Here is a 23,694-nt window from a genome sequence, read left to right as displayed (position 1 = left end):
TGTATTATTTCAAGTCTAATCTAACCATATTGGGAAGGTGTTGGACACCAACGGGCAGATTTACTATTCCCAGTCCAATCTAACCACATTGGGGAAGGTGTTTGGCATTAAAGGGGTGATATTTACTAGCCCCAGTCCAATCTATCCATATTGGGGAAGGTGTTGGACACTAAACGACTAACAGTTACTCTTTCCAGTCCAATATCACCACATTGGGAAGGTGTTGGAAACCAAATGAATAACATTTACTATTCCTAATCCAATCTAAACCATATTGGGAAAGATGTTTGGCACAAAAGGGTTAACATTGACTATTCCAACTCTAATCTAAACCATATGGTGGAAGATGTTGGACGCTAAAGACTTACTGACACATGCATTAACAATGCCATTTGCGATTCCTTATTAGTGAAAAATAAGGATTCGCTAATAAGGAATAGCAAAAGGCTATGCATGTAGAAATCGCTTAAAAAATAGCGATTTCTAAACATTCCTTATTTGGGACTCGCAAATTGAGAGTCGCATTTAAGGAATACCTCCCCATTTATTCCTATGGGCCTAGAGTCTATAGGAATGAATGGGAAGACATTCTCAATCTGCGTTTCTCAATTAAAGATCGCAAATTGAGAATGCAATTTCAAGGGTGCCTGGGTGTCAAAAGGACACCCTGTTGCACCCCTGAAATCTGCAGATGAGTACATCTTGCACACACACATGCCCAAAGGGCATGTGTGTGTGTGTAAAATGGAACTTTGAAAAATGCACTTTGGTGCATTTTTCAAACTTTTTGCAAATTACCATGAAGTTCAACTTCATGGTAATTTGCTCCCCCATTAGCGAAATCGCTAGTTTTTTTACTTCCATGCATTGCATTTAAGGAAACTTAATTTGTGATTCCTTAAATGCAATGGCAATTTAAGTAATCACAAATTAGAGATTACTTAAATTGCGATTTTTGCATTTGGGATGATGCATCCCAAATGCAAAAAATACCGGTCACAAAGGGGCCGTTTGCAACCGGTTTTCGCTTTGATGCATGTGGGCCATTGCATTTACTGCTTCCACTCCAATGTAAGCCAATTAGGGAAAAATATTGGATACTAAAGATCTTACGTGAATTATTCTCAAAAATTCTAAAAATGTGTTGGACACTAAAATGGTATAATTTATTATGCTCACTTCAATTTAAACTATATTGAAGAAGATATTGGACACTAAAGTGGTAACACTTACTATTCCCACTCCAATCTAAACCAATTTGGAAAAGGTGTTGGATATTAAAGATCTTGCATTCACTATCCCCACTCCAATGTAAAACAATTCAAGGAAGTTGTTGGACACTAAATGGGCGACATGTACTATTCCCTTTCCAATCTAAACCAATTCGATGAAGGTGTAGGACACTAAAGCGGTGACATTTACTATTCCCACTCCAATCTAAACCAATTTGAGAAAGGTGTTGGACACTAAAGGGGTGACATTTATTATTCCCACTCCAATCAACTCAATTTGAGAAAGGTGTTGGACACTAAAGGGGTGACATTCACTATTGCCACTCCAATCTAAAGCAGATTGGGGAAGGTGTTGCACACTAAAGGGGTGGCATTTACTGGTCCCACTCCAATCTAACCAAATTTTGTGAAGGTGTTGGATACTAAAGGCTGACATGTACTATGCACAGTCCAATTTAACCATATTGGGAAAGGTGTTGGACACTAAAGGGGCACATTTACCTTTCCCAGTCCAATCTAACCATATTGGGGAAGGTGTTTAGCACGACAGGGGTGATATTTAGTATTCCCAGTCCAATCTAACTATATTTGAGAGGGTGTTGGACACTAAACAATTAACACTTACTCTTTCCAGTCCAATATAATCACATTGAGAAGGTGCTGGAAACTAAATAGATAACATGTACTACTTCCACTCCAATGTAAACCAATTCAATAAAGCTGTTGGACACTAAAGGATCGACATTTACAATTCCCACTCCAATCTAAACCAATTTGAGAAAGGTGTTATTTATTTATTTATTTTTTATTTCATAAACCTTTATTTGTAAGTTCAAACAAATACAGACAGTGACCAATTGCGATAAGGAAGAGCAGGAGCATAAATGTGAAACAGGATGCGCACTATCCACTCAACGGTATAAGACAAATCAACCTGTTAGAGCCCACCAAAGTACTCCGTAGGATGCTCGTTAGTCCATAGAATCCACCCTGGTTTCTATCAGTTGGTGCTTAGCATGAGCCAATGCAGTTGCTTGTTAACAGAGGGGAGCAACTAGCATCCAATGCAGAGAAGGAACAAGGGGGGGCGAAGGGAATGGGGGGACTTCTCTGGTCATATGGAAACAGAAAATAAGAAAGCCTTTAGGGCTCAGGAAGCAGAGGGTGACTCCCTCCCTATGGATGCCCAACCTATACCTCTCTCATCTACCCCTCCATAGCAGAGGCCTGAGCTTGATCACTGCAGTGTTTTTGCAAAACTCACACAAGGGTTCCCAGATATCTAGGGGTCGCGTCTGTGTGGGCATCAAATCCCAGAACTCAGACAATTGTGTATGGCAGAAAGCAGCATCTGCCAGCCAGCCATCTCTCCGCTGCCTGTGCCTACGGCCCCTGTAGATTGCCACTCGCCTCTTCGCCAGCAGCAACATTCTGGCTGCAAGTCACCTAACAATTTTAGGTAAAGGTCTAACATAGCCTAGCAGGGCAATTAACGTGGTGTGCTCCACCCTATACTCCAGCATTTCATCCAAAACATCAAACACCTGCCCCCAGAAATTCGGAACTTCCCGGCAGTCCCATGTGAGGTGCATGAATGAGGCCTCAGGTGCTCAGCATCACACACAGTGCGCCTCTGTGCTCAACCCCGCCCTGCATAGCCACACCGGGGTTCTGTAAAGCCTGTGGAGAAACTTGAAGTGGACTAATCGAAGTCTGTAGTTGGACAACAGATCCCTAGATTCCGTGCAGCAGTATGCCCACACACTCTCCTCAAACGGCGCACCCAGGCACTCCTCCCAAGCAACCTGTGCCGAGGGCACATGCACAGGGTAGTCCCGCTGAATACCAGTGTACAAATGAGTTATAAGTTTACAGGGTGAGGAATTTGATAAAAATGCTTCCAGCACATGAAATGTTGGTGGAGCTACCAGGAATGACACAAACCTCGCTCGCATGGTCGCCTGTAACTGAAAATAAGTAATTTTGTCCAGGAGTTCCGTATGCTCATCACCCAGAGCAGCATTCAGGTCTATAAAACACCCTCTGGAAATGCCCGACCCAACGTGTGCATCTGCAGGTTGCACAGCTGCCGGTAGACCCCCGCCTCCCCCGTGAAAGGCAACTTCGGGGTGTTCCATGAGGGTGTGAATAAAGTGTCCAAACCCGCACCTCAGTGGAGCATTTGCCATGCCCATATCGTGCTGCCGACCGTGTCTATCCCTGCCCATGGGCGGCTCTGCGAGCAGAACATCACCATACATAGTGGAGTCGGGTATGCCAGGTCGCACTCAAGGGCAGCTTGCACCAGAAATGGCGTTCGAAAAACCCCATGAAATGCGAATTGTGCCTGGGCGCAGGAATGATACAATTCTATATCTGATGCACCCAGCCCCCCCTACTTGAACGGGAGCATAAGAGTTTCCCTGGGGACCTGTGGTTGTCCACCCGCCCATACCAGGGAGTTCAAATTGGATTGGAGTCTCTTCTTAAATGCAACCGTGAGTGGGAGCGGGAGATATACAAAAGTATAAAGGAACACCATCTTGGCGATGGCAAATCTTCCCATGAGAGAAAGAGGGAGCGCCCTTCAGCAGGGAAGCCAACCCTCAAGCCATTCCATGAGTCTACCATAGTTGTAGCGCCATAGTTCCTCATGGTCCCTACTAATTAAGATACCCAAGTATTTCACGGGGGAGTCGGCCCATTTTAGTGGGAATTCTGATTGAAATGCAACAGTGAGAAGTGGGAAGATTATAGATTTCCTCCAGTTGTTGGTAATCCCCAAGAGGCCGCCAAACTGAATGATCTCCCGTATGAGAGGATCAAGATTATCTGAGGGGTGCTGAATGTAAAAAGTCACATCGTCCGCATACATTGATTCAAGGACTACCCGGACGTGAAATCGAGTCCTCTCTGCGCGTGGTTCTGTCTCAACCGGGCTGCCAGCGGCTGAATCGCGACCCCCAGGGAGGTGGGATCGACCCCCTGCATTACAGAAAAGAGGGTGAGGAGATTGTGGGCAGTGCTCCTACCCAGGATAAAGCCGCATTGGTCCGGCCGAAGGATCATAGGAAGGAAGGGAAGCAAAAGTGAGGCGAGAAGCTTTCCGAGAATTTTATTATCAATATTAATCATGGAGAGATGATAATAAGGGTTAACATTTACTATTCCCACTCCAATCTTTACCATATTGTGGAAGATGTTCGATGCTAAAGAGATTGTATTTACTATTTCTAATTCAATTTAAACCAATTTGGGAAAGATATTGTATATTAAAGATCTTACATGTAATATTCTCAAAATTTCAAAGTAGGTGTTGGACACCAAAGTGGTATCATTTACTATTCCCACTCCAAATCTAAACTAAATTGAAGAAGGTGTTGGACACTAAAGTGGTAACATTTGCTATTCCCACTCCAATTTAAACCAATTTTGGAAAGGTGTTGTATACTAAGGATCTTACATTCACTATTCTCAATTCAGTGTAAAACAATTCAAGGAAGGTGTTGGACAGTGGCGACATTTACTATTCCCTTTCAAATCTAAACCAATTTGAGGAAGGTGTAGGACACTAAAGGGCTGACATTTACTATTCCCTCTCCAATCTAAACCAAATTGAGAAAGGTGTTGGACACTAAAGAGTCAACATTTACTATTCCCATTCCAGTCTAAACCAATTTGGAGAAGGTGTTGGACACAAAAGGGGGGTATTTCATATTCCCAGTCCAATCTAGCCATATTGGGGCAGGTGTTGGACACACAATGAGTAACATTTGCTATTCCCATTCCAATCTAAACCAATTTGGGGAAGGTGTTGGACACAAAAGGGGAAACATTTACTAATCCATCTCCAATCTAAACCAAGTTGAAGAAAGTGTTGGACATTTAAGGGGTGATGTTTACAATTCCCACTCCAATCAAACCATGTTGAGGAAGATGTTGAACACTAAAGGGGTAACATTTACTGTGCCCACTCCAATCTAAACCATATTGTGGACGATGTTGGACACTAAAGAGGTAACATATTGTATTCCTACTCCAATGTAAACCAATTTGGAAAAGGTGTTGGATGTACTATTTCCACTCAATGTAAAACAATTCAAGGAAGGTGGTGGACACTAAAGGGGTGACATTTACTAATCCCACTCCAATCTAAACCAATTTGAGAAAGGTGTTGGGCGCTAAAGAGGTAACATTTACTATTCCCAGTTCAATCTAAACCAATTTGAGCAAAGTGTTTGATTTTAAAGGGGTGACATTTACTGTTCCTAGTCCAATCTAAACCGATTTGGGTAGGTATTGGACACCAAAAGGGTAATATTTATTATTTCTAGTCCAATCTACCCAGATTTTAAAGGCATTGGACCCTAAATGAATGAAAGTTACTATTCCCACTCCAATATAAAACAATTCGGGGAAGGTGTTAGACATGAAAGGGGCAACATTTATTATTTTCACTCCAATATAAACCAATTTGAGGAAGGTTGTGGACACTAAGGTCCAAATTACGATGTTGTGAAGAATGACTCCAAATGGCATTCGATTAGATTGAATCCAATTCAGAAGCTTTGTTTCTAGCCAAATCAGTCACCTTTATGGACAACCAAGTACAATGCAAGGAATCCGTCCGGGCTGTCCAAAGTGGTTCCGAACAGAATTCAGGCTGCCGGAATTGTTCGGAGCTGGATCATACCACCCAATGCAGAAGGTTTCCGAACAAGTGAGTACGATGACAGATTCGGACTGCTGTTCCGAATCGGTTTGGCCGAGATGAAACGTCTGGGGGAATCGGACTTCAGGGGCCTCTAACAGGCACCCTGTCTCCCAAGGCCCTCTGAATCAGGCCCATTGGGGAGCCCATGGGTCTCCCATGCATGCACAGCATAGCAGTCACCATGGGGTACAGGCCACAGTGTGCACGACTTTCCCCAACCACCCATGTTTACGTTTGGAACACAGGCTCCCATGGAAGGCAATAAGAGTCTGACCGAATCGTATCCGGATGCATCTGGATGCATCCAATCTAACCATATTGGGCAAGGTGTTGGATACTAAAGGGACGCATTTAAAATTCCCAGTCCAATCTACCCAAATTGGGAAGGTGTTGGACACTAAATGAGTGAAAGTTACTATTCCCACTCCAATCTAAAACAATTTGGGGAAGGTGTTGGACATGAAAGGGCCAACATTTACTATTACCACTCCAATCTAAACCAATATGAGGAAGATTGTGGACACTAAGGACCAGATTATAATGTTGTCGGGAAGGACTCCAAACGGCATTGGATTAGTTCGAATACGATTCAGAAGCCTTGTTTCTAGCCAAATTAGTCACCTTTATGGACAACCAGGTACAACACAAGGAATCCATCCGGGCTTTTCAAAGCGGTTCCGATTGGGATTCAGGCAGCTTGAGTCATTCAGAGCTGGATCGTACAGCCCAAAGGAGACGGATTCCAAACGAGCGAGTATGATGACCAATTCGGACAGCCGTTCCGAATTGGTTTGGCCGAGATAAAACAGCTGTGGGAATCGGACTTTGGGGGCCTGTAGCAGGCCCCCTCTCTCCCAGGGCCCTCCGACTCAGGCCCATGGGTCTCACATACCTATGCATGCACAGTATGGCAGGCACCATGTGGTGCCCACCACAGGGTGCACAACCTTCCCCAACCACCCCTTTTTACAATGGGAGCCTGTGTTTATGTTCGCAACACAGGCTCCCATGGAAGTCAATGGGAGTCCGACCGAATCGTATCCAGATGCATCCAAATCGCTTGGTCAGACTCCCCCGATCGTTCGGAAAGCGTTCCGGAACAGATTAGGTGGGACTGCTTTCCTAACGACATCGTAAGCGGGCCCTAAGTGGTGACATTTACTATTTCCATTCAAGTCAAACCATACTGACGATGTTGGTGGACACTAAAGAAGTAACATTTACTTTTCCCACTCCAATTAGAACCATATTGTGGAAGATATTGGACATTAAAGAGATAAAATGTACTATTCCCACTCCAATCTAAACCAATAAAGGAAAGGTATTGGATATTAAAGATCTTACATGTACTATACTCATTAATTCAAAGGAGGCGTTGGACACTAAAGGGGCAACATTTACTATTCACATTCAATTCTAACAATATTGGGGAAGGTATTGGACTCTATAGGGGCATCATTTACTATTCCCATTCCAATCTAACCATATGGTGAAGGTGTTTGATGCTAAATGGATTACATTTATTGTTCCCATTCCAACCTAACCATACTGAGGAAGGTGTTGGACACCAAAGGGTTCTAATTTACTATACCCACTCCAATATAAACCATGTTGGGGAAGGTATTGGGCAGTAAAACAGTGTCATTTACTATTCCCAGTCTTATGTAAATCATGTTGGGGAAGGTGTTGGACACTAAAGGGCTAACATTTACTATCCTCACTCCAATCTAAACCATATTGGGGAAGGTCTTAGACACTATGGGGTGTCATTTACTATTTCCACTGCAATCAAAACTATATTGAAGAAGGTGTAGGACACTAAAGGGATAACATTTGCAATTCCCACTCTATCCTAACCATTTTGGGGAAGGTGTAGGGCATAAAGCAGGGTAACATTTACTATTCCCACTCCTAGCTAAACCAATTAGAGAAAGATGTTGGACAGTAAACAGATCAAACACATGGAGATGATGAATGGAGCACTGAAACTTTTCAGACACTCACCCCCAGTCACAGATCTGGGTTGAATCCATCATCGTTCTTTAGCTCACTTCGCCACCTCAGTTCAGACCCAGCTCTAGGCAAATCAGTATTGACTGGGTGCCTCATGGGAACAGTCCAGCCCGAACTGCCAAGCCAGGTCTTCCCTGAACCGGAAACAAGCATCCTGGGACCAGTTTTGGGGTAACACCCCTCATCAGCCAGGCTAGTTTGAATCCAGTGGCAATGTCTTCAAGAACAGTGTCATTCAGAAATAAGCAATATAATTTGCTTGACTAAGTGCAACAGAAATAATAAACGGTGAATGTGACATCCATTTTAAACAAGATGATGTCAAGGCCTAGCTGAGGCTTAGTTAGCACAAGCCAGAAAAATGCACTTTAACAGGTCATTTATTTTAAAGGCAATCACATCATGTAGGTGTACATGAGAATTCAAGCGTAGTTCATTTCTGCACATTGTTAATATTGTATGATTTTGATTAATGCACCAATGATTCCTCAACGTAATAGTCAAATAGGTGATAGAGAAACTTAGGACCTGATTACAATTGTGGTGGTCCAACTGCCGGACCACTGCTATGGGAGAAGGCTGCCAAGCCAGCTGCAACCCGACTGCCACATTACGAGTAAACCACCGGGCCGGCAGTGTGCTGGTGGCAGTCTTGAAGTAGCAGCATGCTTCAGCTCACAGAGTGAGCCTGCAGGCAATGCCGCCACACTGCAGCCCCTGCACTATCATGCGCGCACCTTTCCCAGGCCATGTTGTGCATGGTACATAGCGCATGCATGACAGTGCAGGCATAGGGTGCCCTAAGGCACAAACCCAATGGGCAAAAGTATTCAGCCCCTTTTTGGGGCCCCTTCCATGTCTTTCCGGCAACCGTTCTATGGCGGGATACCCTCCATGAAAAGGTCAGCAGATATGCAACTTGTAATTAGCACCCCCTCCAATACCTCCCACGATCCCCACTGCCGCCACCACAGGATCCAGGCTTGTAATTGGGCGGTCTGACCTCCTACTCAGCTGCGGAGTTTATGCTGCTGATTTCACACTAGTCCCCAGACCGCCACAATCATAATCAGGCTCTAGCGATCAGAATGATCCCATAAAAAAAAAATTAACTGCTGCAGGAATAAAAAGCAGATCAGGAGATTTAAATGTTTCCCAAATTATGATGTCTGTGCACTCCAAACCTGTTAGGCTCATACAAAGCATACAATGAAAGCTCCAGCATATCAGCAATATGGCAGGCAAATGCAGATGAATATCATTGTGATATCGTGGACCTGAAGGCAAGAACCACCCTCCTTAGCACAGTGTTCAATGAAAATCATATATAAAGAGCACTGTTGTTTGCACCATTTAGCCCTTACAAACTGAAGGACTACTCATATTTCCAAATGTCAAAGAATGAAAATCACAGAGATGTCACTGACACTTATTAAAATATGAATCATAATAATATTGGCATCATCAGATCACTTTTTTGCTAAAATGAAAGGCCAGGCTAAAGGGAAAAGTACAGCTTCTTTGTGTTGTAGAAAAGTGACATCATACTGGAGAGAGTAAATGGTAAGAAAAGGATGAAATCCTTATTGAAAAGTAAAATATTTAAAAGGTTTCTGATATTCACCAAGTTTGGCTTGCCTATAGAGTAAAAGGCTGAGAGATCCAAGTTCTAAGTTCATGCGGCAGTAGTTTGAAAACATTGAATACCATAGGTTTGTCCCTATGAATATAGTTTGAGGAGAACAAATATGCCTTGGCACACACCAGTGAATTTGGAGGCCAGGAATTGAGGGGTCTTGAGGGACAGTACCTTGTAAACAATATACATAGATTTAAATAGGAGCTTTGTATGCAATGAAAGCCAGTCTGAGCACAGACGAAAGTGGCAGCAACAAACTCAATGGCTTCCTAGGTATCATTTATGAATTCAACCTACTTCATTCAAAGTAGAGGCCCTGGCAGAGGGTCCAAAATAAGTATGTTATGTGAAATCAATAAAGAAGAGACCAAATAAACCAAGCAACATTACAGTTATATATTCTTTACATATTTGTCCAATAAAAATCTAGTGCAATCAACAGTGTGCGGTAAGTGAAAACCAAAGCGAAAGTGGTAAAGTGCGGTATCCCCAGCATGGAAGTACAGAATGTCTTTAATAGTAATCTTGGTTCAGGGAAATAGATGATGTTCCTATATGAAGGGAATCAATAGGTATCATAGGGACAAATGCCATCTGACTGAAGCAAACGTAGAAGGGAGCTCCTTGGAACAATTCCTTAGAAATTACAAAAGGGTTCAGGGAGAACTGGCATAGAATGCAAGTAGGAAATAGATGATGTTCCTATATGAAGGGAATCAATAGGTATCATAAGGACAAATGCCATCTGACTGAAGCAAACGTAGAAGGGAGCTCCTTGGAACAATTCCTTAGAAATTCCAAAAGGGTTCAGGGAGAACTGGCATAGAATGCAAGTAGAAAATGTCTACGATGGGATGTCCTCAATATGGTCTCAATTATTTGAAATGCATTCAGAAGAACCTCTCTATATATTAAATATGGTGGAAAGTTAGCAAATAGCTCAAATATATCAAAGCATCTGCTTTGCTAGAGTGCTGGCTGGAGCTATGGTGTAAAATGTTTTCTACACCATCCTGAATGTGTGGGGGAACCGGCCATTTTTTAGAGTGGTTGGACTCCTAAATATATCTTCTCCTCATCCACTTGACTATGTGATTGATCGGACAATGTCATCAGGGGTTTCATCCGTAAACAGGGATTCCTTTGAATAGTTTGACTGTATGAATGACCATGATCATGGTAGGAATTACAAGTGATACAGATGCCTCATCTCAAGAGTCTACCTTTGTCTTTTGGGCCCTTGCAACATTCATGTTTTGTAGTGATCATAAAAAGTCACAAGTTCATCAGTGCCATTGCGAGCAAGCCTGAATATCTCATTATTTGTGACACTCCCTTCACTTACTCTATTATTTATTTATTCAAAGTTTTATATAGCGCGAACAAGATCCTTACAGATATCAGAGCGCTTCACAAAGACAGGGTAGGGGCAGTAGGAATGAACAGAGGTAATGGGAGCAGTGTAGTAATCAATAACATGATAGGATAATAATAACATACATAAAACATATCAATATACAATCAGGTAAACCAGTAATATAAGACGGCACAAGTCATTGATCCCACTACAGAGGTGTTCAGGTACATCTTGGGCGTGTGGAAGGCTTATACCAATGTTTTAGTACAGCGAGAGCACTGAGTGGGGGCATCGGGAGAGTGAATCAGTGAACCAACGTGTATCATATATTGGTCGGTAATAGGAAAGTAGCGTAGTAGTGCCCCCATCAAGTAGAAGTATAGTGCCAAAGGACAAGGTGAGCATTGATACAAAGCAATGCAGGGTCTCTGATCCAGCACCTAAAAGGTTCAGGAGATCTTGGCCAGAAGGATGGTTTTCACCTCTTTCTTGAAGAGTGCAGTGGAGGAGATACGCCTGGTTTCAGGAGGGAGCGCATTCCAGATCCTGGGTGCCATTCCTGAAAAGGAGCGCTTGTATGTTTTCTCTTTCCGGAATCTACGAGGTTTCAGGAGTAGATTTTTTGAACTTCTATTGGATCTCGAACCTCCTGAAATAGACAACTTTTGAGCGAGGTAGTTGGGTGCATTGTGATGCACGGCCGCGTGTGTCATAACTGCAATTTTTAGCTGTATTCTGGCTTCAAAAGGCAGCCATTTTAGAGACTTTAGGTCTGGGGATATATGCAAATGTTTTCTTGAGCCAGTAATGAGTCTCGCGGCAGTGTTCAGGGAGGCTCTTAAGGGTGCTGTTGTGGATAGCGGGAGTCCGCTGAGGGCCACAATTCCGTAGTCTATTCGAGGGATGACTAAAGCTTGTACAGCAGTTTGGAAGACTTCGGCAGGGAGGAAGGGTTTAATTTTCCTCAGTGTGTTGATTTGGAAATTAGCTGCTTTTGTGGCTTTGCTGACGTGCTGCTGCATGTTGAGCTTGGCGTCGAGTGTGATGCCTAGGGATTTCGCTGAGTCCACGAAGGTGGGTTGGACATTGAGTGCTGTTAGATTATTGAGCCATATTTGGGTGGTGGAGATTTTCGCCGGGGGTGAGATGAGTAGGAACTCAGTTTTCAGAGCATTTAGTTTGAGGTGATTATCGGCTAGCCAAGATTGAGTGTTAATAAGCGTGGAGTTCAGATGTTTGATATCTTCCGGGGATTGAAGCTTTAGGTAAAGTTGTGTGTCGTTGGCGTACATATGGAATTGGACATTGGAAGCTTGGAGCAAGGTGGCGAGCGGTTCCATGACGAGGTTGAACAATGTGGGGGAGAGGGAGGATCCTTGTGGAACACCTAGATCTGCAGGCATAGGTGAAGATAGCACATTGTCGATCTTGAACTTCTGAGACCGGTTGTGAAGGAAGGACGAAAACCATTTGAGAACAGTTCCCGATAGACCCATTCTAGTGCTTAGCAGCTCAAGCAAGTTCTCATGTTTGACCGTGTCAAATGCTGACGAGAGGTCAAGAAGGATGAGGAGGCAGGACTCATTGCGATCAAGAATTTGGAGGGCGTCATCAATTATGTGTGTCATAGCTGTTTCCGTCCTATGTTTCGCTCGGAAGCCTGATTGATGAGAGTTGAGGAGGTCAAATTGGTCAATGTGTTTTGTTAGTTGGAGTTGGACACATTTCTCCAGCAGTTTGGCCAGGGTGGGGATATTGGTGATGGGCCGGTAATTGTTTAGGTCAGACGGATCAGCTGTAGGTTTCTTGAGTATAGGCGTGACTTGCCCCACCTTGAGGGAGTCTGGAATGAGGCCTTGTTGCAGGGAGCAGTTGATGATTTTGGTCCAGAGAGGGAGGAGGAAGGGGATGAAGTCTTTTGCAGCATTAGCAGGTAGAGGGTCTGTGAGGTGATTAGAGGGCTTCAAGGTGCAGAGCAGTTTGTGTATTGTTTCTTCCGAGTAGGTATCGAAGTACAGCCAAGATGCCTTGTTTTTAGGTTGGGTGTTAGCCATTCTGGTGTGGTTGGGGAATCGGCTCACATCCATGATGAGGTCATTTCTTATGTTGTCAGTCTTTAGCTTAAAGAAGGCAGAGAAGGCTTCACAGTGTGGGATGTCGCTTGTTGTGTTGTTTGATTGTAAGGGTTGTGTCTTTGTTTGGGTCTTGATTAGTTCGAACAGTTTTCTTGGCCTGTTTTTTGCTTGGTTCAACTGGCCGCTGAAGAAGTCCAACTTTGTGCGCTTTATTTTCCTGAAGTAGGCATTTCTCTTGTTCTTAAGCCTTATGAGGTGCAGTGCTGAAGGGTTCGATCTCCAGGTGCGCTCTGCCATTCGCATAGTACGCCTGTCGTCATTGAGTCTATCGTCATACCAGGGGTTAGAAATTTTGGTGGAGACTCTCTTCAATTGCAGTGGGGCGACTTCATTGACTATTGTATTCATAGATTCAAGGTAGTGGTCAGTCAGTGATTGAACATCCGAGGCACCTGAAGGGGGAAGGAGGAGATTGCCGATGTGGGGAGGCAGGGTAGAGGGGTTAAGATTCTTCATGTCCCTTTTCCATGTTTTGGATTTGATTGGTTGAGCCGGGTTTAGTTTAACTTTTTCATTGATAAAGAAGGTGATAATGTGGTGATCTGACCAGTTGCAGGGTAGAATCGCCTCCAGTTGTGTAGAATTCTCTTTGGCAATGATGAGATCAAGTATCGAGCCTTTGTCGTGTGTTGGTCTATCGCATATTTGGGTGAGGTCAAGCGCATTAAGGAGAGTTTTGAGACTATTCACCACTGAGTCTTTCTGATCGTTCCAGTGTAGATTGAAGTCACCCAGGTAGATTTGGGTGGTCTGCCGACCGGCATTGGAAGTGATCATGTCCATGAGTTGTTGGGTGAATATGAGATTGTCACCAGGCGGGTGATAGATGAGATGTAAAGCACAAACTTGTTTGCCCTCGCCGGCGATGTCGAGGCAGAGGAGTTCACAGGAGGAAAGGGAGGGGGAGGTGACTTTAGTAACGGAGAGATTGCTCCTAAAAATGCATGCAATTCCCCCGCCCGTCTTGTCTGGAGACCTGTCTAGCCTAATGATGTGATAGTTGGGGGGGACTAGTATGTCCATAATCGGGGTAGAGGCTTCAGTAAGCCAAGTTTCTGTTAGAATGGCTAGGTCCAGATCCCCAGCTGAGACGAGATCAGCGATGTCGGAGGCGTGTCTCTGGGCCGATCTGCAGTAGAGTAGGATGCATTTGAGTTTGGGAGAGAGAAGGGTGGTCGAGCTTTCTAGAGTGAGGGGAACTTTTCTGAGGTTGTTAGGGACGGAACCTCTGTTGTTGAGTGTTGGGAGCCTCAGAGGGTTTGTAAGTATTGTGGGTATGGGGATGTGTGTGTTGGATATGTGTTTTACCAGACCTGGGCCATAAGAGCGTAGGAGAGAGCATAGGTCGCGGTCCGACAATGGGTTGAGGACACGACGGGGGCGGTGGGAGTTATTGCGAATGGGGATAGTCGGCCAGCGCGGGTGTCGTTGGAGGCGAGGGTATGTAGGGCGGGTGCGTCGTTTTTAGGGTAGAGGGATGATGGGAGGTAGACTGGGCTGTGATGAGAGAAGGTCTTTGATTGAGAGAAGGTCTTTGATTGAGAGGACATCTTTTTTGATTTGTAGAATATCCTCTTTGACTTGTTGGAGGGTGGATAAAGTCAGGTCAGGAGGAGCATTGGGGATGGCGTTGGTGGTGAGAGCCATTGATGAATGGTTGTGTAGTGAGCTGGAAAGCGGGCTGGGTATCGAAGGGGGGATATACTAGCGTTGTTGGAAGGTTCTGCGGTGCTAATGAGTGGGATGACCTTCAAAGTGTGGGCGTGTTTGTGGGCGAGGGGTGTGGGTGAAGTAGGTGCAGTAGGCGGTGGGTGGGAGGCATAGGTAGTGACGTCAGTGGGAGACGGTGCCGGTGAATAGAAGAGTGAGTGAAGGCTGAGGACAGTGGGGGAGACAGGAGGGTAGTGAGGGCTGAGAATAGGAGGAGGGAGAGTGGGGGATGCTAATGTAAAGGAGACGGTATGTTCTGTATCTTTTGTTGGGAGGGTAAGAGTGTCGTGGGTGGGAGTGGGGAGGGAGAGGTCTCCGCCGTGGGGGGGATGGGAGGGGGGGTGGATAAACTCCGAATGGTGGTGTGTTCAGATGGTGGCGTGTTGTGAGTAAGAGTTGTTGTGTCAGGTGTGAGAGACTCGTGGGTGGGAGTGGGGAGGGAGCGGGGTCTGCCGTGGGGATGATGGGAGGGGGGGTGGATAAACTCCGAGCGGTAGTGTGTTCAGATGTTGGCGTGATGTGGGTGGGAGTTGTTATGTCAGGGGGGAGAGGGATGGTGGGGGTATGAATGGGGATGAGAGGGGTCATGTTAGAGGGGCAGCTAGTATATGAGGTGGGGAGATTTGTGACTGTCCTAGGGGAGTGTGGGGCGTTAACAGCAGGTGGGCCATTTACTGGGGTGCTGGGGGTAGAGGTGTTGTAGGTGGAGGCTGCGACGTCAGGGGTGATAGTGCTGGTGGATTTTTGGGTGGGGGTCCTCAGCTTGGAAAGGTGCTCTTTGAACTTGGGGAACAGGTTGTCTAGTAGTTCCAGGTTCTTGTCCGTAGATTGAATTAGGACAATCCCGTTATTGTAGATAGTAATGCTAGTCCTGCCAGGGAAGAGGTGGGAAGGTGTGATAGAGAGAGTTAGGCCATGAGTTGTTTTCCTTGTGGTGGAGACAGTGAGTAGGGATAGGAACATTTTTCTCCATTGGGCTCTGCGTGTGGTGTGGAAGATGATATCAGTATTCAGGGCTCCATTACCCGGTGAGAAGTAGGTGTCAGCAAAGGGTGTTTCATGGTGCAACCTCAAGAAGTTATGTTTAAAACGTTTAGTGGCTTTTTTGGAGAGTGTGGAAGGGTAGTTAATTCTAAAAGTGTGCTTGCCGCTGAGCTCCATATTAGAATGAAGTGATGTTGGGTGTAGGAGATAGGACGACAATAAAAACTGTCAGCCGCTAGTTACAGGGCAAAGGAATGGCATTAGCGAGTGACCAAATGTATAAGAGGTAGAAGTCAGTGCAATCCAAAAACAAAACAGTGCGTAGGTGCAGCTTACCTAATGTATCCTATATGCGAGGTAGCAGTCAGCTTACACGCACAAAACAAAACAGTGAGTAGATGCAGTTTACAGAAATGTACAGGATATATGAGGTAGCAGTCAATTAAATGGAACCAACGTGGTGCTAGTGAGTGGCCAGAAGTAACCACAAATGTGCGGGTAGCATCAGTGTAATCCAGTAGTATAAAGTGAATGGGTGCAGTTTACAACTTAATGAAGTATATGAGGTAGCAATCAGTGCATAATAGGGATAAAAGTGAGATGGTATCAGCTTACAAAATATACACTATGCAAATAGGGATAAAACACTAAATACCTGCGGGAATAAATGCTAAAGATATACTGGTACCAATATAGGTGCAAACTTAGGTTATAATAGACAAATAAGACTCTGGTGCTCAACCGGTAAAATATGAGAGCAGGTTACATAAAATGTGTAAAATACCATTAAATATATAATACTGCAATAAAAGGCAGACACTTAGTCACACAAAGAATCAGATGCAGCGCTATGTAAAGACTGTGGTGAGTGGGATTGGTATAAATGGCCAGTTCTTAGGTTATGTTCAAATGGTGGAAATGACTAGTCCATGATGGCCGCCAAAGCGGCCGCCAAGTAGGGGGATAGTATCATTAGTCCTCTTTTAGTTGTTGCTGTTTTCAGAGCAGGGAAGAGCAGTTTCAGATTCTATTCTTGTTCGCGGGAGGAGAGAGCCTTATCTCCGTTTTGATGACCCCTGAACTCGTTGGTATGCTGCCTCATGGTCATCTGTGGGCAGTGGCGGCGATTTATTGCAGCAGTTAATGGCCCCCGCCATTTTAGACAATGTGGAGTGGAGAGGGAAAAGACTGTTATGCTCGTGACGATAGTTAGAAAGTTGGAAAGCCTCTGCAGTTTTTTTTTTTTTTTTTTTTTAAAGAGGTTCCGGGTATAGAATGAAAAGCCGGCATGGGTGATAAAATAACAGTTTGTAAGCCAGTACCTTAAAAACTTCAGGGCCTCGTGGTTCCCAGGTTAGTGTTGCACGCAGAGAGCCCTAGAGGAACTCCCCGAGGTGAGCCACTGCACCGACAGATCCGGCGCTCCCCAGGGACCTAGTCACCGGTGCAGGTGGTCCACCAGTCAGGAGAAGTCGGAAGAGCTACGGGGACGGGCTCGCAGAGAGCCTTCGCAAGCTCCTCGAAGCGAGACTCTGCAGGTCCGTCTGCTCCGGCGCCCTCCCCGGTCCGAACTCCCAATGCAGGCGGGAGGCCAGTCAGAGGTCGTGATAGCCAAAGGGCCGGGATAGCAGAGAGCCCCAGAAAGCTCCTTGAGGAGAGGCCCCACACTGCATTCACCGGCGAGACACCGTCTGTCCACCGTGCTCCACCTCAGCTCGGTGAGGAGGAGCGCTGCCCAGCGTGTCCCGGTGTCTCAGTTACTCCAATTAGGGTATTTCCGCAGCTCAGTAGCCAGTCGAGGGGGGGAGGGGGGGTACTCCAGGCGATGCGCGACCTCCTGGGCGTCTGTGCGACCCTGCGACCCTCAGCAGGCTCCGTCGATCCGTCTCAGACACCGCCTGTGTCCAGAGCCGAAGCCAGCCCGGTAGAGGTGGGGGTGATCGTGGGACCCAACACGCCCTGTCTGCTCCAGCCGCCGTGCATTGTTGTCCCGGTGCTCCAGTGCGTTGTTGTCCCGGTGTTCCCGCCGCTGTGCAACCCTCAGCAGGCTCCGTCGATCCGTCTCAGACACCGCCTGTGTCCAGAGCCGAAGCCAGCCCGGTGGAGGTGGAGGTGATCGAAGGACCCAACACGCCCTGTCTGCTCCAGCCGCTGTGCTTTGTTGTCCCGGTGCTCCAGTGCGTTGTTGTCCCGGTGCTCCCGCCGCTGTGCGACCCTCAGCAGGCTCCGTCGATCCGGTTAGGACACCGCCTGTGTCCGGGGCCAGAGCCAGCCTGGTGGAGGTGGGGTTGATCGCGGGACCCAGCATGCCCTGTATGCCCCGGTGCTCCAGCCGATCTGCCCGGGCACCATCCGATGCAGATGGGGGTGCCCAAAGTCTTGGATCAACAGCAGGAGTCTCATACCATCCGTCCCGTTCTTAGCTAGCGTCCAGAGCAGCCCGGTGGAGGAGTGGGTGATCGTGGGATTCCGCAGGCTCCAGACCTCCGAAAATAGGTAAGAGCAATCCAGTTACTTGCCGATGTTCAGTTCCGTTCAATCCAGTTACTTGCCGATGTTCAGTACATACAAATAGTGGGTGCTAACAGGGATAAGTCCAGCGAGGGATCCCAAGCACTGGGAGCTCTTAACAGGAGCTCCTACCTTGCGTTCCTAACTATTATCACAGTTAGGAACAGTTTTGATGTTCTATCAGATTTAGACAATATGGAGAACATTGAGGAACAGCAGAGGGGATAGGGCCATGTTGGAGCATGCCTAAATAACCTTTTTCCTCTTACTCGGAAACCAGACTTACTGCGGTATAGCCTATCTTTATCTGGAATCACTGCTGTACTTGATGGATGCATGATGTCCCAATTTGGCTTTTAGGATCGGATTCTGTGTCAGGATATCCCATCTCTTGTTTATGATGTCCTTAAAATTTCTAGACTGAGTATTAAAATCAGATATCATTCTTATGGGATTTGGTTGTTCTCCCAAAATTTGCTCCTTATCCGAAGAGCCAACGAGAGCTTGACTCCTCTCTATTTTGTCTGCTTCAGATGCTACTAATTGTAGCATCTTGTGGGGATATTTCCTGGCATGGAATCTTCCCATCATCTCTTTTTTGTTTTTCTCATTTTCTCATAGTTCTCCAATGAGCTTCTGTTTCTTTTTGCTCTCAAAAGCTCACTGGGATGCTCCATCTTAGATTAAGCGGGAGCAGCTAGCCGCCTGCATGATTGAGTTCCCCGCCATCTCGTTTCTAAATAGATCAGTTTTTAACTTTCCATCCTCTATAGTCAACCTAAGGTCCAAAAAGTTGATACTTATTTGGCTGTGCTGCATTGTGAATTTTAGATGTAACTTCTTCTTCTTCAATTCTTGTACACATATTTTAAGATCTTTCTCAGTTCCTTCCCATACAAAAACACATCATCTAAGAATCTCAGCCATAGATTGACTTTTTCCGTCCATTTCTCCAAGTTTTCACTCCAGAGCACCTGCTTTTCCCACCAACCTTCCAACAGGTTGGCATAGTCGGGAGTGAAGCAGGTGCCCATAGAAGTCCCTTGTGTTTGTTTATGCAGGGTATTGTTGAATAAAAACACATTTTCAGTGAGGCAGGTTTCGATCATCTGGAGTAACACATGTGTGTGTTCTAGTGAATGTATACTTCTTGATTTGAATAAATATTTGCATGCTGTTAATCCAGCTGTGTGTCATATGCTAGTATATAAACTTTCACCATCTAAAAAAACAACCAATGTTCTTGTTTCCAATGCATGTTTTGCACCCTTTTGTAGAAAGTCCTTCGTATCTCTCACATACAAACTCAAATCTTTCACATATACAGATCGAAAATGGTCCACATATATGTATTTATGCTGAAATAAACTATTCTTTGAGGACACTATCGGGCGACCAGGTGGATTCACACTATCCTTATGTACCTTGGGTAATAAGTAAAGTTTAGGGGTCGTGGATGTCTCATTCTTCAGGGACTGATATTCGTCCAAATTAAGGAGTTGTCTGTCAAACCAACCCTTCAGATGACCCAGAAGTCTTTCTCTTGAATTGTTTACATAGGTCTTGTTGACCTTTTCATAGCTGAAGGTGTTATTCTGTTATCTTTGGGCTTCCTGTATGTATTTCTCCCTACTCATGATAACTACATTTCCCATCTTTGTCTGAAGGTTTAATCATGATATTCTCATCTTTCTGTAATGTTGTAATGGCTTTCCATTGTTTTTGTTTGATGTTATTACATATGGGTGCTCTCTTTATGATTTTCATTAAATCCAAACTCACTGCCTTGTGGAATATATCTATGTTGTCCTTAGCAATGTTGCGGAGATTCTGCACATAGACAGAACTATGCTCAGAAAACAGGACCTCAGTGTATAGGGGTGTACCAACCTACCACATGAGTACCCAAAATCCCAAAATCAACTAGCTATAGTGTTTCATTCGTTCTCCAAATATCACAAAGCTTCAAATGATTAGACAACCCAGAACACAAAACTCCTGACTCTCTCAGGAATCACGGGACCAAGACATACTCTTTCGCTCACTCACTCGTACTTGTTCACAACAACAATTTGCACAGTCACCAAAATATTTAAAAATTTTATTTTAACTATCGTGCTCTACAATACAATATACAAGCCACTACCAGCAGCAAAATGCATCAACTCAGCACAGTTAGCATTGTTACAATACCATAGAATACAAAGAGGCAATATCATTGTATAAAGACTGTGGAAAAATCACAATGAGGCCTAACCACCCTCCCCTTGACTAGAAGAAGTTTATTTTATACAAAGGAAGATTTCTGGGCTTTGACAGCAGACCACATACCTTAAAGCCATGGATCGACTTTTTCCAATTGTGTTAAAACAACATGCAACAACGCAATCTTGTATTGCAACAACGCAGGCTTCAGTATTGCAGCTGTGTGTAGCATGTTATGTCTAGGTGCTAGGGACTGTCAGAACAGAATAACAAGGGGCATTGTTTATCTACTTTGCACATCGTGTTCAGACTAAACTCCAGGAAAGGCAGAGAATGCAAAAAGCAGCCCATTCCCATGTGAAAGGCGCAAACAAAGTCTTGCAAAAACAAAGTGATGTAGTAACGGGCGCAAAAGCAGCACATGGCAGCAGAGCTCATACTAACTTAGCACTGTCGATAATGTCCCTAAGGGCCATATAACAGCAATTTGTGGGATATTTCTAGATTTCGCCCTGAACTTGGTTTCACTTGGTACCCTTAGATCCAACAAAAATGTTTCAGATATTGGTTTCATTGTATGCTGGGTCGAAGGGATCGATGGGTGTCCGTGTAGTCTCAACAGGTAAATGGTTACTCATATTGGGTAGTGCTCTAAGTGTTCCTATGTCATACATTTGCAACTGTATCAACATTCCACCTGTCACCAGCATTCTGTGTAGTTGGGGGTGTTTTTTCTGCATGTTGTGAATCTTAAATAATTTCAATTTATGTATGAATTTATACAGGTCTATTCGTGTCTGTGCATAGTCTAGGGAGGTTTCAGGGCAAAAAGTTAGACCCAGTTTCAAAACCTCTTCTTCAGTCTCTTAATAGTTCTCTCAGAGAGATTAATTACCATTAATTGTTGTTCATCCATCATTGTTTCTTGGTATTCCTACCTCGTGTTCCCATGCCAGTGCTGTTGTTCTTTTCTACGGCGTTCTCGTCTTCTTTTGCCTTTCCGCCCCTGCCTCTTTCTCTTGGTTTCTCCCTGAATTAATGTTCGTTGCTCCTTTATAGGAGACGCAGCTCCTCAGAAAAAGACACCAATTCTGTGGAGTTTAAGGCATTACTGTCCACTGATTCAAGATCTAAGCTCAGACTTGTTCCTGACTCCCATCTTCCTTTATCAGCTAGTCCCAATGTTTTGCTAAAATCCGCATGCACTTTATCGAATTTTCTGACACAGATTAAGACTCTGCCTGTTTTATAATCCTTTGCGTCACGTTGAAACTTTCCTTCCTTTCAGTCACTTCATTTTCATAAGGTTAGATTTTTTCATCAACCCCGGTTAGAATTTTCTTTACTTCATTTTGGTCTGATTCTTTCTGTAATTCATCAAAAGGGCCCGTATTTCTGCTATAATTTATTGATGTATCTCCCACACATTTTTTATCAATATTTGTAGCATAGTTTTTGAACAAGAAGTTGTATTGTCCATCCACGCTTTATGTACCTGAGCTTTGGGGTTGTTAAGAGTAGGAAGAATAAAGATCCTAAGGCCTCTTGGTATCCGATCAACACCCAGGTAGATTTGTAACGATGTAGCCCCCACACCATCTGCTAACTTCTTTTCGTCTCAACCTCTCCAAGACGTTTCCTTTTTGTTTCATTGTGGAGGCCATTTGTTGTTGGTTTGCATTTCCATCCATTTGGCTGTTTCCATTGATATTCTTCTTGAAGATTAATTGTGCTGAAGCCTCCCGGCCCTTGAGGTATTCCATTGCCCAATTTTTACATTTTGTTACGATCAGCCGATCGTCTCATCCACATCCGAGCCCTCCGGCAATCATTCTGGGCTTACCCTGGTAATCACACAGTCACAGTGTTACGCTGTATCTGTATTTCACACACCCTCGGTCCAGTCACTGGATCTCCTTGCGGTGTGTTCAAGTATCCCAGGTACTCCAATGAAGTTAAGCGTTTTGCTACAGGCAGGCATCCGTTGATTAGCATCCAAATGCAAGCAGTGGTGCCTCCGGACGCCCTTCCAAGTGGGTCGGGGCACGTTTTAGTGCGGACACCGCTGCACTTAATACATCCAAAAAGATCCTCACCAACTTCTGGCGAATGAACGAGCCACTCCAAATTGTGGTTTGTTTGTTCAGTTTATTCGTGTAAGATAATATTTTTTGACCGCAATCGTCTTGATCACATCATTCATTTGTAGATCTCTGCATTATTTTAAACTTTCATCGCGTCACTAATGACGCTCACATCAATTATAGACATAAAAGTCAGACTATTCAAACATAGTTACAAACCATTATAAGTGCGCAAATAATATTATGAAAATACATTTTAAGGTTAGCGTGCTATGACATAAAACATTCATTAATCACTTCTGATAGAATTCAGGAAGGTGATATACACAGCATTTACATTCCTGAAGTTCATTAACGGCTTACACAGACTAGTGTGGGCGTGACTGCCATTGCAGTGTCACTTCCTTTTTGTTACATTATAACTTTATTGTGCATGATTCATGCACTTTTGTCCACACAGTTTTATTCAATAGTGTGGGTACCATGCAACAACATGTGTGTAGGTTGTTCCTAGTCTTTCATGTTTGATTGCACAAATGCGGTAATCCGTTTTCATTTGTGTTAACTTTCTAAGGCAGATGTCCTGAGTGTTCGTGCTTTCTAAGTGTTACCATACTAAATTCAGGGTGTAGTACCCTTCACAATATATATATATATATATATATATATATATATATATATATATATATATATATATATATATATATATATATATATATATATTAACCCACTGCCTATCACCAGTAGGTAGTGATAGGTAGTAATAGTTAGGACCAAAGTTTCCATAAGAATATCGTTTTTTGTTTTCCCAATAATTTTGGTACCACTTGTCGAATCTTGAAAAATGTACAAAAAACTTCCACTTTTTGTTTTGCTGCTATGTTGAAAGTTCTGGGGTGATCTGTCAAGCATGGGCCGAAAAGAAATATGGGTGTCAAAACGCGTTTTCCCCATGTTAAGTCCTCTGAACGGAATTACACCCAAAAACCTACTGAAATGATACTGAAATTTGATAGGCTGAGGACACTTCAACCGGGAAGTGTTGTCAGTCATCTTGGGACCAATATACATGAGAGCACCCTATTGAAATGCATTGTAGTGAATGGCATG

The sequence above is a fragment of the Lissotriton helveticus genome, chromosome 4_1 (assembly GCF_964261635.1).
Source record: "Lissotriton helveticus chromosome 4_1, aLisHel1.1, whole genome shotgun sequence".
Taxonomy (NCBI): domain Eukaryota; kingdom Metazoa; phylum Chordata; class Amphibia; order Caudata; family Salamandridae; genus Lissotriton; species Lissotriton helveticus.
The sequence above is the reverse complement of the archived record's forward strand: the minus strand, read 5'-3'. Positions refer to the sequence as shown.